Consider the following 12,718-nt stretch of genomic DNA (forward strand, 5'->3'; position numbering starts at 1 on the left):
CCAAAAAAAATGCATTCTCCACAAAAAATCACCCTATAGATGATTCTTAAGAACATGAAATGATATTAGAGGAGATATTTATGAAACATCATAAAATCAAAGCATTTATTGCTCTATTCATAGTCCTCCAGGAAAAAAAGAGAGTTATTTTAACTTTAATCTAACTCCATATCCTATTTCTCAATATCTTAGATAAAAAAGTAACTATTAATTCATCTATAATGAAAATGAAAACCAAAGAATATTATACTCTAAAGTCACTTGCTTTTGTGTTAGTTGAAGCCCCAATAGCAACAATGTCATTCCTATTTGGTACCCATGATAGGGATACATGAAATTTGTATAAAAAGTAACTATTAATTCATCTATAATGAAAATGAAAACCAAAGAATATTATACTCTAAAGTCACTTGCTTTTGTGTTAGTTGAAGCCCCAATAGCAACAATGTCATTCCTATTTGGTACCCTGCAACATGATAGGGATACATGAAATTTGTATTACATTTAAATCTAAAACCTGAAATTGGTTAAGAATTTGAAATTGTAAATGACAATTTACTGAAATGACCGGGCAATACAGAAAAAACTAAATGTCAGCAATACAACAAATACTAGAAAGCCATTTAAAATCTGTAAGTATAAAGGAATGGGAACCAAAATTATACAAACAGAACTAGAGTATTAGACACATGACATTGGGCATGCAGGAGATACATGGACAGCTAAGGCCCTCATGAAAACAATATAGGCTTAAGTTTTAGCCTAATTTTCTCTTCAAGGAAATAAAAATATCCCCAAGAAAATGAAGCTGAACCAATGGAAAATTACGAATTTTAAAATAGAAAATTCATTTTATTAAAAAGTAATCCCACGACCATAGTATATATAGCAAGCTTTTCACGATTTTCAAAGCATGAACTAATAGGAAAAACTTTTGAGGCAGGGACTACCCAAGAAAAATAATAATAGAAAGAACTATGAAAGTTTACAATGAGAATTGTGAAAGCCTCAGAAAGCATGTAATTTATGTACGCCCACAGTTTGAGCAGTGCACCCTGTTTGACATAGATATTCAACAATTATGTACTATCTAAGTATTCAAGTACTAGTGTAGATGGAGGAGAAAACATGTCCACTACTTCTCGCATGGATGGCCTCTCTGCTGGCAATGGTCGAATGCACACAAGGGAAATCTCAAGCACTTTCTCAATTTCATCGCTCCATTTTTCATAATCATTTACCAGTTCTGTATCTATGAAATCCAGGACAAAATAGTCATCTTTCTCTTTCGTGTTTGTAGCCCATTCAGCTAAACTTCTTCTTTCTCCTCCTTCCTCATCCACGACAGCTTGTTTGCCAGTGACCAGCTCTAGCAGCACAACTCCAAAGCTGAAAACATCTTGCTTTAACGAAGATCTCACTCCATACACGCATTCTACAATAAAAGAACACACGAATTGTAAAAGAAAACCCAAAAAAACAGAAAAAACATCCCGCATAGATCCATGTAGGAATAGAGAAGTGTACCTGGAGGCATATAACCATGAGTGCCACCATACAGGGATGAAGTGCTAGTTTGACCTTCTGGATGGATTATTTTTGCAAGGCCGAAGTCAGCCACATGCGCCACGTACTCATCGTCCAGCAAAATGTTGGCCGATTTAACGTCACGGTGATGTACAGTCGTCGTGCAAATATTTGAGAGCCTGCGCCACTCCCAAGCCTATATTCATTCGAATCTTCCAGCCCAACTTCTGTGAGTTTAGTGCTTCCCGCAAGGAACCCTTTGGAATGTATTGGTAGAGGAGAATATCCGCATTCAGGCCGCCACCATTCACCAACCCAAGGAAACGCACAATGTTTCTATGGCGGACAAACCTGAGAGCATCTATCTCGCGTCCTCCAATTTCAACACTTTTGCAGCGATTGCAAGACTGTTCTCATCTTCCGTCAGAAAAACCTTGTATACTCTGCCCAAGCTACCACACCCGATTAGATATCTATCGCTGAAATCCTCCATGGCTTCCAAGATACTTTGATATGTAATCATGTGCTTATAACCTCCAGCACCCTCGACATTTACTTTGTTGAATGATTCCTCGACTAAATTCTCCTTTTCTCCTTCACCGTGTCCTTGATCCTTGCTCTTGTAGTACAGAACACCTAATATTACCATGAGGAAGAAATTAAGTCTGGAAACGTAAGTCAAACTTTGACTATTTAACATTTTTGCACTAAGAATCAAACCTTAGTGTGATGTTTAAGCCGTTAGGAATAACAGTAGCCAGTCCTGCAATAACAATTCCTGCCGCAGTACCTGTTCCCATACTATTGTCATTACCAGTACTATTACTGCTTCCCGGGCACGAATTTGAAATGGGCGTGCCACACAGAGCATCATTGCCATTGAAGGCACTTGTTGCACCTTCAGAGATACCTTTCAGAGGAGGAATTCGCCCCGTGAATCGATTGTATGAGAAATTGTATTTGGAAAGAAGTTTTAAGCCTGAAAAACTGGGTGGAATTTGACCAGATAGTTGGTTGTGGGAAACGTCTAATGATTCAAAGTCCACTAGATTTCCAATCTCCCGTGGAAGAGAACCAGACAGCCTGTTCCTACTCAGATCCAATCCGGTAGACAGATGGGCTAGCTTTCCTATCTCCCTAGGAATTGATCCCTCAAGTCGGTTTCTGGACAGGTCCAGCTCTATCAATATGGAGCAATCTCCCACAGAGGCCGGAATGGGTCCGGTCAAATTATTTGAGCTTATCTTGAAGAATAGCAGGTTGGGAAACGTGCTGCTGAGATATTGAGGAATAACACCTTCAAGCGAGTTCCGGCTGAGATCCAGATTTTCTAAATTCACGAGTCTTTCCACTTGGGAAGGAATATTTCCACTAAGTTTATTGTCACTAAGATTCAGCCTCCCTAAATTTGTGAGAGTCCCAATTTGAGGAGGAATAGATCCGGTTAACTGATTCCCAGAAAGAATGAGATTACTAAGGTTCTTCAGTTGGCCTACCTCAGCAGGTATTTCACCGCTAATGTTGTTGAAGGAAAGCTCTAGGAAATACAGTCCAGAAACTTTAGAGATGTCTGGAGGAATATGTCCCGTGAAGTGGTTCTTTTGTAGTCTAACTCTTTTCAACAATATGCAATCCTTCAAAAGCGAGGAGATATTGCCTGCTAGAAAATTATCGAAAAGAATGAGATTCCTAAGACGCTTTGCCCTACGTATGCCAGGAGGATATTCTCCGCTGAATTGGTTTTTATTCAAAATTAGTGTTTCTAAGACTGAAAGATTTCCCAAGGATGCAGGAACCGTTCCGGAGAGACTATTATGAGCAAGGCTCAGAAAACTAAAGCTTTTCATCCTACCGATTCCCTCTGGTAATCTTCCAACGAGATTGTTGAGAGATGCATCTATCTCATGCAGCATTGACATGTTGACTATTTCAGCGGGAAGATCCCCTGAAAGAAGATTCTCGTATACCCACAGAAATCGGAGGCGCCGGAGAAGACCAAACTCCCTTGGAATGGAACCCTGGAAACGGTTTTCGTTAACACCAAACTCTTGGAGGGCGGTGCAATTCCCCTTGCTCGAAGGAAGAATACCATTTAATTGGTTATCAAACAGATACAGCACTTCCAGCTTTTGTAATTTGCCAATTTCACACGGGATTGTTCCTGACAGATTGGAGGAGGCAAATCCTATAAATTTAAGCTTTGTGCAGTTGCCAATTTCAGGTGGCAAGGAGCTCGTAAACCTGTTATACCCCACTCTTAAAACTCGAAGGTTTGACAGCTTACCAAGAGAGGCAGGGACTTCTCCAGAGAGATTGTTTTGATATAAATAAAGCTCTGACAGATTTGACAACTCTCCCAGCTCTGGAAGAATGAGACCAGATAAATTATTTGAACTCAGGTCAAGGGAAGTAAGGAAGCTGCAGTTGACCACAGTTGAGGGGAGGACACCACTGAAGAAGTTATTTGAGAGATTAAGATGCCGAAGGGGGGTGCAATTTCCCAATTCAGGAGGAACATGTCCACTTAATCTGTTGCCCGAAATGTCGAGCTCCTCCAAGCGGCTTAGCCTCCCAATCATATAAGAAAGATGGCCGGATAGTTTTCGGTTGGGCAGAGCAAGGGAAACAACGTTTCGCGTTGTTGACGTTGAGGTGCACTTGACGCCTTGCCATTTACAGAAATCAGATGAAGCGGAGGTGTTGGACCAGTCTGGAAGAAAAATTGTAGCTTCAATGCCCTGAATAGACTCTTTTATTTGTAAAAGTATGTTGCCTTCTTCTGAAAGGCAGCAGGCACTTCTAAGCAGCAGAACTAGTCCACAAAAACGTAAGCATAGAAAGGCTGAAAACATAAACATAAACCCCCAACTGGAGGAAGCAGTGGGTGAAAGCTTCAGGAACATTTTGGGTAGGAAAGCCCTAATCACGTCAATAGCCAGCTAACAATAACCCTGGATAAAATTTCATACATTGTTTTCCGGTAGTGGCTGTTCAACTACGATAACCGTCTGTATGTATAACATTTTAGAATTTTTAGAAAATAAATAAGTGTTTTCCCTTGGAATAACTCTTTTCACGACAGCATAGCCGCTGCTTTATTTTCAAGGCCATGGTTTTCTACTGGCGCTCTCGTTGTAATCGACACTTTTCGGTGACCAATTCAAGGGGTGGACCCACGAGTTCTGATCGTCTGATCGTATGACATGTTTAAGTCAACAATTCAAAGAATTACTTAGCCTCCCTTAATTTAGGTGATTCAGTTTCTAGTGGGGAGCAATCTTGCGAAAACCATTTGCTATAGACCCATAATGCATCATTTACTGTAATTATTAATAAATTAAATAAGATAATATTTATTGTATTGTAATTTTTAATTATTTAACAATATAACAAATGGTACATTTTGGATGGTTTATAGATGTCTATTTCTAATAGTTTTATTGTCAACAAATCAATAATCAATTTGAAAGGCATGGTGGCCATATTAAAATCACAATTCTCATTTGTAGTAGTCTTCAGTGTTAACAAGTGTCATATAGTGGCTAAGTACTTGCCATAGTAATTTTGTAGTGCAAACGTAATATTGTAATATTTTGAAATTATAAAAATAAATTATTACAATCATGTTTTGTAAGATATTAGAAATAGTCCCAATGCTGCAAAACACTAAAACAAATAAGAAAAAAAAATTGAAAAAATAAAAATGACTCAATTCAAAAGGAAAGATAAGAATATAAAAAGAATATAAGATACAAGATATATAGGTTAAGTGCATTGTTTTTCATATCCTTCTTACATTTTAATTTATTTATGATGTCTTTTTGCCAATACATCTTCATTGCTTTTAGATTCAGTTGTCTAATATTTTTCTTATTATATATTCTATGTTTAAAGTTTCTACTCTTTAAAAGTCAATCAAAGAAATTGTTATGAATAGTAAGAGACATAAAACATTAGTATTTTTATATTTAATAAGATTTTAAAAAAAATTTAAACAAAATTTGAAAATAATATATGAAGAAAACATGATTAAAAATCATTAATAATTAAATCTTGTATACTTTTTATAGATAGATATATTTTATAGTTAATTTATTTAAAAGGAAAAATTAATCTTTTAAATAGAATGTATTAAAAGATAAAGATTAGTGTTGTTAAAAATAAAAAAATAATAATTAAATTTTATTTTTTTAGATTGTAGGAACTGGTGCAACACAGCCCCCCTATAAACTGTAGTGCAACTAGTAAACTTTTTAATGTGATTGATAGCGCTGGCGCGACATGCCCACCGGTATCACAAGGACGGGGGAGACTAGAACCCATGACCAACCCCCTGCAACAGGGAAGATTTAGCCAACCAAGCTAAGGCCCCCACCCCATAATAATTAAATTTCAATGGAATGTGACATTTCTAATTTTCTTAGTTGCACATTGAAATCTTGTTTAATTGTTAAGTGTCTAAATTATGTCACATAACTAAAAAAAGCTCCTCAAAAAAGGTTACAAAGATTCACTGTATAAGATTGTAACAAGTTTATCCAATCATATGACAAATAAATTATTTATATAAATCTAAAACTTAAAAATATTACATTTAACTATAGAAAATATAAACTGAGAAACAAAATTAACAAGTTTGTATATTTTGATTGGTCTACATATTTCAATTTAATCACTAGTTAACATAGTAATTCCAAAAAGTGATGGAATAGTACCTAGCCCACTGACAAGTACTAACAAGTGCCACCTAGTGGCTAAGTACTTGCTGTAGTAATTTTGTAGTGCAAAAATAAGAAAAGGAATTTAAAAAAGAATATGACTCAATTCAAAAGGATAGATAAGAACCAATCCCTAGAACATAAGATATAGGTATATATAGATCAAGTGCAATTGTTTTTTGTATCATTAGAACTAGCTCTTAAAATTCCTTCTTACATTTTAATTGACTTATGATGTCTTTTTGTCAATAAATCATCATTGCTTTTAGATTTAGTTGTCTAATACTTTTATTATTATATACTCTATGTTTAAAATTTCCACTCTTTAAAAGTCAATCAAAGCAATTGATATGAATAATAAGAGACATAAAAAATTAATATTTTTTATTTAATAAGATTAAACAAAAAAGTAAAAAATAATATACGAAGAAAACATGATTGAAAATCATTAATAATTAAATCTTGTATTTTTTTTAGATAGATATATTTTATAGTTAATTTATTTAAACAGAAAAAGTAATCTTTTACATAGAATGTACTAAAAGATGAAGATTAGTGTTGTTATATATATATATATATATATTTCATTGCAATGTGAGATTTCTAATTTTCTTAGTTGCACATTGAAATCTCGTTAAATTATTAAGTGCCTAAATTATGTCACATAGATGAAAAAGCTCCACAAAAAAAAGTTACGAAGATTTTCTATATAAGAGTCTAACAAGTTTACCCAATCAAATGGCAAATAAATTATTTATCGAAATTTCAAACTTAAAAATATTACCTTTAACTACAGAAAATATAAACCGAGTAACAAAAGTAACAAGTTGGTATATTTTCATTGGTCTACATATTTCAATTTAATCACTAGTTAACATAGTAATTCCAAAAATTTATGCAATAGTACTTAGCGTACAAGAAAGTACTAATAATAGCTAGTTTAAGGTTTCACTACATTTTTTAAAATTTTAAATCTAACTAATCTTGTCATTCTCATCATTTAGGATCTAAAATATAAAATATAATCAGTATATATATTATTTGCAAGAGTTCTTATATTAGATTATTTAATATTTTCATAAACATTTAAAATCATATAAAAGAACATAAAGATAAACATAACATATTATATCTAAATTAGCCACTGAAACATACAATGGGAATACATTTATGCAACCAACACCTTTTGAATATTATTTTTAAGATATTACCAACCTCCAAAAAAAAATTATCCAATGCTTTTGAATTGTATTTTTAAGATAGATAAATAAATAACTAACAACACATACTAACAAGTTATTGATCTGTCTTAAAAGTTGAATTATTATGTATTAATATAAAAATATTTTTTCTCAACTTACAAAGTTTCAACCACAAAAATAACACAACCTTTTATCGAACATGACAACAATATTATATACTAAACTAAACCCTCCCATCATTATGTTTGTTTAAGGCATGACAAATGGCAGGTGAGGTTTCATAATCATCTAAGTACAAAAATTGTGTCAAATTGCAGTGACTGAACTCTTCAAGCCCATGAAATGTGAATCAAATAATAATAATAGTAAATAAATATAATATATCATCAATGACTCGTCATATGTACTATATCATTTTTTCTAGGCTATCACTATAGGTACTTAGATATCTATCAATATAAATGTCACTAGAAACATTAACATTCAATATATGTTACTGTTAGGTAGCTACACTAGTCATTAGTTGTTAGCTGCACATATCTTTTGATGATATGTTACTGTCAGGTAGCTGCACTAGTTAGTAAATGTTACTGTCAGGTAAACGATTATAGGTATTACAAGCACTAGTCATTAGTCATTAGTTGTTAGTCATTAGTCATTAGTCATTAGTCATTAAACATTAGTCAGTATATGTTACTATTAGGTAGCTGCACTAGTTATTATATGTTACTATCAGGTAAAAAATTATAGGTAATACAAGCACTAGTCATTAGTCATTAGACATTAGTTAGTCTATGTTACTATCAGGTAGTTGCACTAGTCATTAGTCATTAGCTACACATATCCTTTGAATATATGTTAGTGTCAGGTAGATGCACTGATCATTAGTCATTCAGTATATGTTACTATCAGGTAAACAATTACAGTAATACAAGCACTAGTCATTAGTCATTAATTGTTAGTCATTAGTCATTAGTCAGTATATGTCACTGTCAGGTAAATAATTACATGTAATACAAGCACTAATCATTAGTTGTTAGTCATTAGTCATTAGTTAGGTAGCTACACATATTCTAGATAACATACACCATTAACTTTTCCACACCATCTCATCGATAACATATTTTAGTCTTACGACCATTAAATTATTGTGAAGTACTGAAGAAATTATTGGCATCAAAGTAAGAGGAATGGTTTCTGTTAGATTTTGTCTTGATTATAATAGTCAAGTTTCAATTCATCTTTGGTATGAGGGTATACAAATTCTCATCGTTAGTCTATGTTTCCTTCACTAACACATGACAATGATGAATGTGGATTTATTTTAAATAATAAATAAAATAAAATAAATTATCCAACGCTTTCAAAATATTATTTTTGTGTAGCATATCTAGATTAAATAGATTGATGAATCCATAATTCACGTGTGTTTTGTGTTTTGAAGCCTCTCCTCCTTGCCAATCTATTGACACCTTCAACATATAGTTGGTATATTTATTTACTATTATTATTATTTTCTATGCATTTCATGGACTTAGATGATTCCAAAATCTCACCTGCCATTTCTCACGCCTTAAACAAACATAATGATGCGAGGGTTTAATAAGATTATTGTCTTGTTGGATACAAGGTTACACTATTTTTGTAGTTGAAACTTTGTAAGTTCAAAAAATACTATTTTTATATTAATACATAATAATTCAAATTTTAAGACAAATAATTACTTGTTAATATATGTTGTTAGTTATTTATTTATTTATCTTAAAAATACAATTTGAAAGCGTTGGATACATTTTTTTTTTGAGGTTGGTAATATCTTAAAAATAATATTTAGAAAGAATTGGATGCATAAATGTATTCCCATTGTATATTTGGATGCCTAATTTAAATATAATATGTTATGTTTGTTTTATGTTCTTTTATATTATTTTAAATGTTTATGAAAATATTGAATAATCTAATATAAAAACTCTTGCAAATAACATATATGATTATATTTTAGATCCTAAACAAGTGCCACATAGTGGCATGTACTTGCCATTAGAATATTGTATTGTTATAGAAAGTATTCATAGGTAATAAATAGTTGTATAGTCTATAGTAAAATATTTAGGTTAGCTAATAATGTCAAAAGTTTCAAACTAAAATTTTAAAAATAATGTCATTTGCTTCATTTTTATGGTTAATAATTTTTTTAATAGAGATATATATAATTATATAGTTTAATAAAATATAGTTATATAATTTAATACAAAATTATCAATTGTGTGGAAATTTTGTTATTTATATTATTGTTCAAATAAAATTATAGTATATTATAATTCACAAATTTGAATTATGGAGATTTTTTTTTGATTAATAGACATTTCTGAGTATAATCATTTAAATTTTTTTCAATGTGTGAATTATACATCTCTGAAAAATAAAGTATTTGATCAATTGACATCATTCTATACTCTTGCTTCAGGATTTTTTATTTAATATATTTGAACCTCCTTAACCTTCACCTTGGTTGTGATTTTGATATTAAGTTTTGAAAAATTTGAAAAGAATTGTGATATGATTCATAAACTTAATAAATAAAAAATATAAAAATATAGTCCTCCTATTACAATAATGTTAGATAATTAATATATTTAGTCATATGAAGCACATTTGAATAGTTAAAAATTTCAAATCCAAAACATACTTAACTTTGGAAGTGAAAACCATTTAGGTTGATAAGATTTTGCATTTGCTTTTTGTTTGAATATTTTGAATTTTTAAATATGATTAGGTTTAGAATTTATAATATAGTACAATATAATTATAGTATAAGGTGTTTTAGAATTTAACATGACAAATAAACAACCAAATTTTAATACTATTAGTATTCGGTAAAGGTTAAATGTAGTGAAAAACTAATAATCATATTAATTCAATATTCTATGTCATAAATTTTAGCCAAAAATATTGCAATATGGAGAACCTCGGGAAAAAAGTCTCCTATAATACAAAACCAAATCAACCAATCATATAGTTTCTATAAAATATAAGACTTATAAATGAATTAAAAAACTTTATATATATTTCAATAATTCCAAAATAAGTGCTTGTGATTAGTGGATTGATGTTAAACTAATTGAGTAATCCTGCAAAGTGAATGCAATAGTACTAGCCTATGGCAAGTACAATAAGTCAATAATCAATTTGAAAGACATTATGGTGCGATCAGACATTCAAATCACCTTTCCAACTTCTAGTAATCTTCAATATCAGTAAGTCAATAATCCATTTAGACATGACGATGCCTTCACACATTCACATCACCATTCCAACTTGTAATAGTCTTCAATATCAATAAGTCAATAATCCATTAAGACATAACGGTGCCTTCACACATTGAAATCACCATTCCCACTCCTAATAATCTTCAATATCAATAACTCAATAATCAATTTAAAGGACTCCATCAAAAATCATAGACCAGACTATTGTCATGAGCATGGAACAGAAATACTATTGTTTTTTACGCTTGAACGTTATACCTATTCAAAGAAATAGAAATAAACGTATTGGCTTGTGAAGTATGAGCACGTTTTCAACTGCGACTTAAGCTGAGTAGATAGTCGACTAATAAATGGATGAATATGAGGTCACTTCACGGTAAGGAGAACGGAACTAAAGTTAAGTTTGAATTCTTCCGAAAAGCTGAAACTCACAGCGCTGAACTCTATATGAACAGTTATCCATTCATACAATGAATTGAACAAATATCAAAACCTCATATCTCCTCTTATTTTCTTTGTATTTCAATCAAACTGTCATCTCCTTGGTAATTTTGATGTTCCTCTTTTACAGTCTGTAATTTGGTAAGACTTCATTAAAGGTTCTTATTGACATCATTTTGACGTTTTTACTGCATTTGCAGAGTCTGATAATAGAGATGAAGGGAAGATAGGCGTAATAGATAAGCCCCCCAATACAGAGGTATATTGATTTTATTATTACTTTGTTAATTTCAATAAATATTTTGTATTTGTAGAGAGCGTTTAGAATGCCTAGTTATTTTGGTTTGAAATGTGATTGCGTGTTGTACTAATGGTGAAACAGATTGAAAGGAGAAGTATTGAAGAAGCAGAAGATTACCGTGGCAGGAACCGTGGAATCCCTCATTAGAGAGCTCACATTTTATTTTTATTATATTAAATTTTGGTTCGAATCTTGTACTTTGTTTAAACGTGGAATTCCACTTGACGACTATTGTTTAAACATATTCTCGTACTTTGTAGCTTGCAAAGTCTACAGAAAGTAAAATAATGTACTTATATTAATGTGTTGGATTTCTTAAATGATTGTCAATTCAAACTGATTTTTAAACCTATATGTTCATCAATAAAAATAAATAAGTAAATTTATATTTCCGTGAAATAATTCTGACAAATTATTGAAAATATTGAATAATATTTGTACAAAAATAATTGCAAATTATATATATATATACTTTTTGAGATTTATAACTGATTTAGACTTTTACATTTTATTCAAAATAAATCTTTTTTTAATAAATAAATTATAGCTTTTTAAATTCTTTTTTATAATGTAGAAATTACATATAACATATCTTATAAACAATGTATCTAATAAACTTTTAAACATGACCATTGATGCTTGGTGTAACACTTCCTCTATTAATACATAGGTTGGGGAGGCAACAACTTGTCACCTCATGCTTGATAATAGGAATCTCTTGTCAATTAAACTAATCCGAAGCTAAATCAATTTTTTCGTTTGATAAAATAGATTTATTCTAAATAATGTGAATGAGTGTTACTATTTTATATATTTTTAAATTAAATTATTTATAAATACACAGTCAAATATTTAGTAATAGGTATCCAAAATGATCACACAAAAATTATTTATTTTAAATATACTAAATATATTTGTATATTAACACAAAAATGAAAATTTAATTAGGTTATTATTAATATCTAGATTTATTCCAAATAAATTTGACTGGTATTATTATTTGAAATGATATTATACCATTTCTATAAAAAAAGGTCCATTGTAAACATTAAAAATTAATTCAACTTATATTATATTAGCTGAATAAATATATTTAGTATCACCTCAAAGGGTATGTATAAGAACTATCCTTGTGGAAAATGTTGGATAGGAAAAAAATGAAGTAATTCATGTTTAACATGATAGAAATCAAAAGTGCATGATATAAATAATCAAGCAAGATTCTATGCACTCTAACTAGACTCATAAATGTGTAAAAAT

At 31.0% G+C, this 12,718-nt stretch overlaps 1 pseudogene; it reads right to left on the bottom strand.

Annotated features, from left to right (window-relative positions):
• Positions 1–1,079: 1,079 nt before the first annotated feature.
• On the bottom strand, positions 1,080–4,430 carry LOC149562713 (uncharacterized; annotated as a pseudogene).
• Positions 4,431–12,718: the final 8,288 nt, after the last annotated feature.

The sequence above is a fragment of the Cupressus sempervirens genome, chromosome 4 (assembly GCF_028749045.1).
Source record: "Cupressus sempervirens isolate cs-2001-9-10 chromosome 4, ASM2874904v1, whole genome shotgun sequence".
NCBI classification, from domain to species: Eukaryota; Viridiplantae; Streptophyta; class Pinopsida; order Cupressales; family Cupressaceae; genus Cupressus; species Cupressus sempervirens.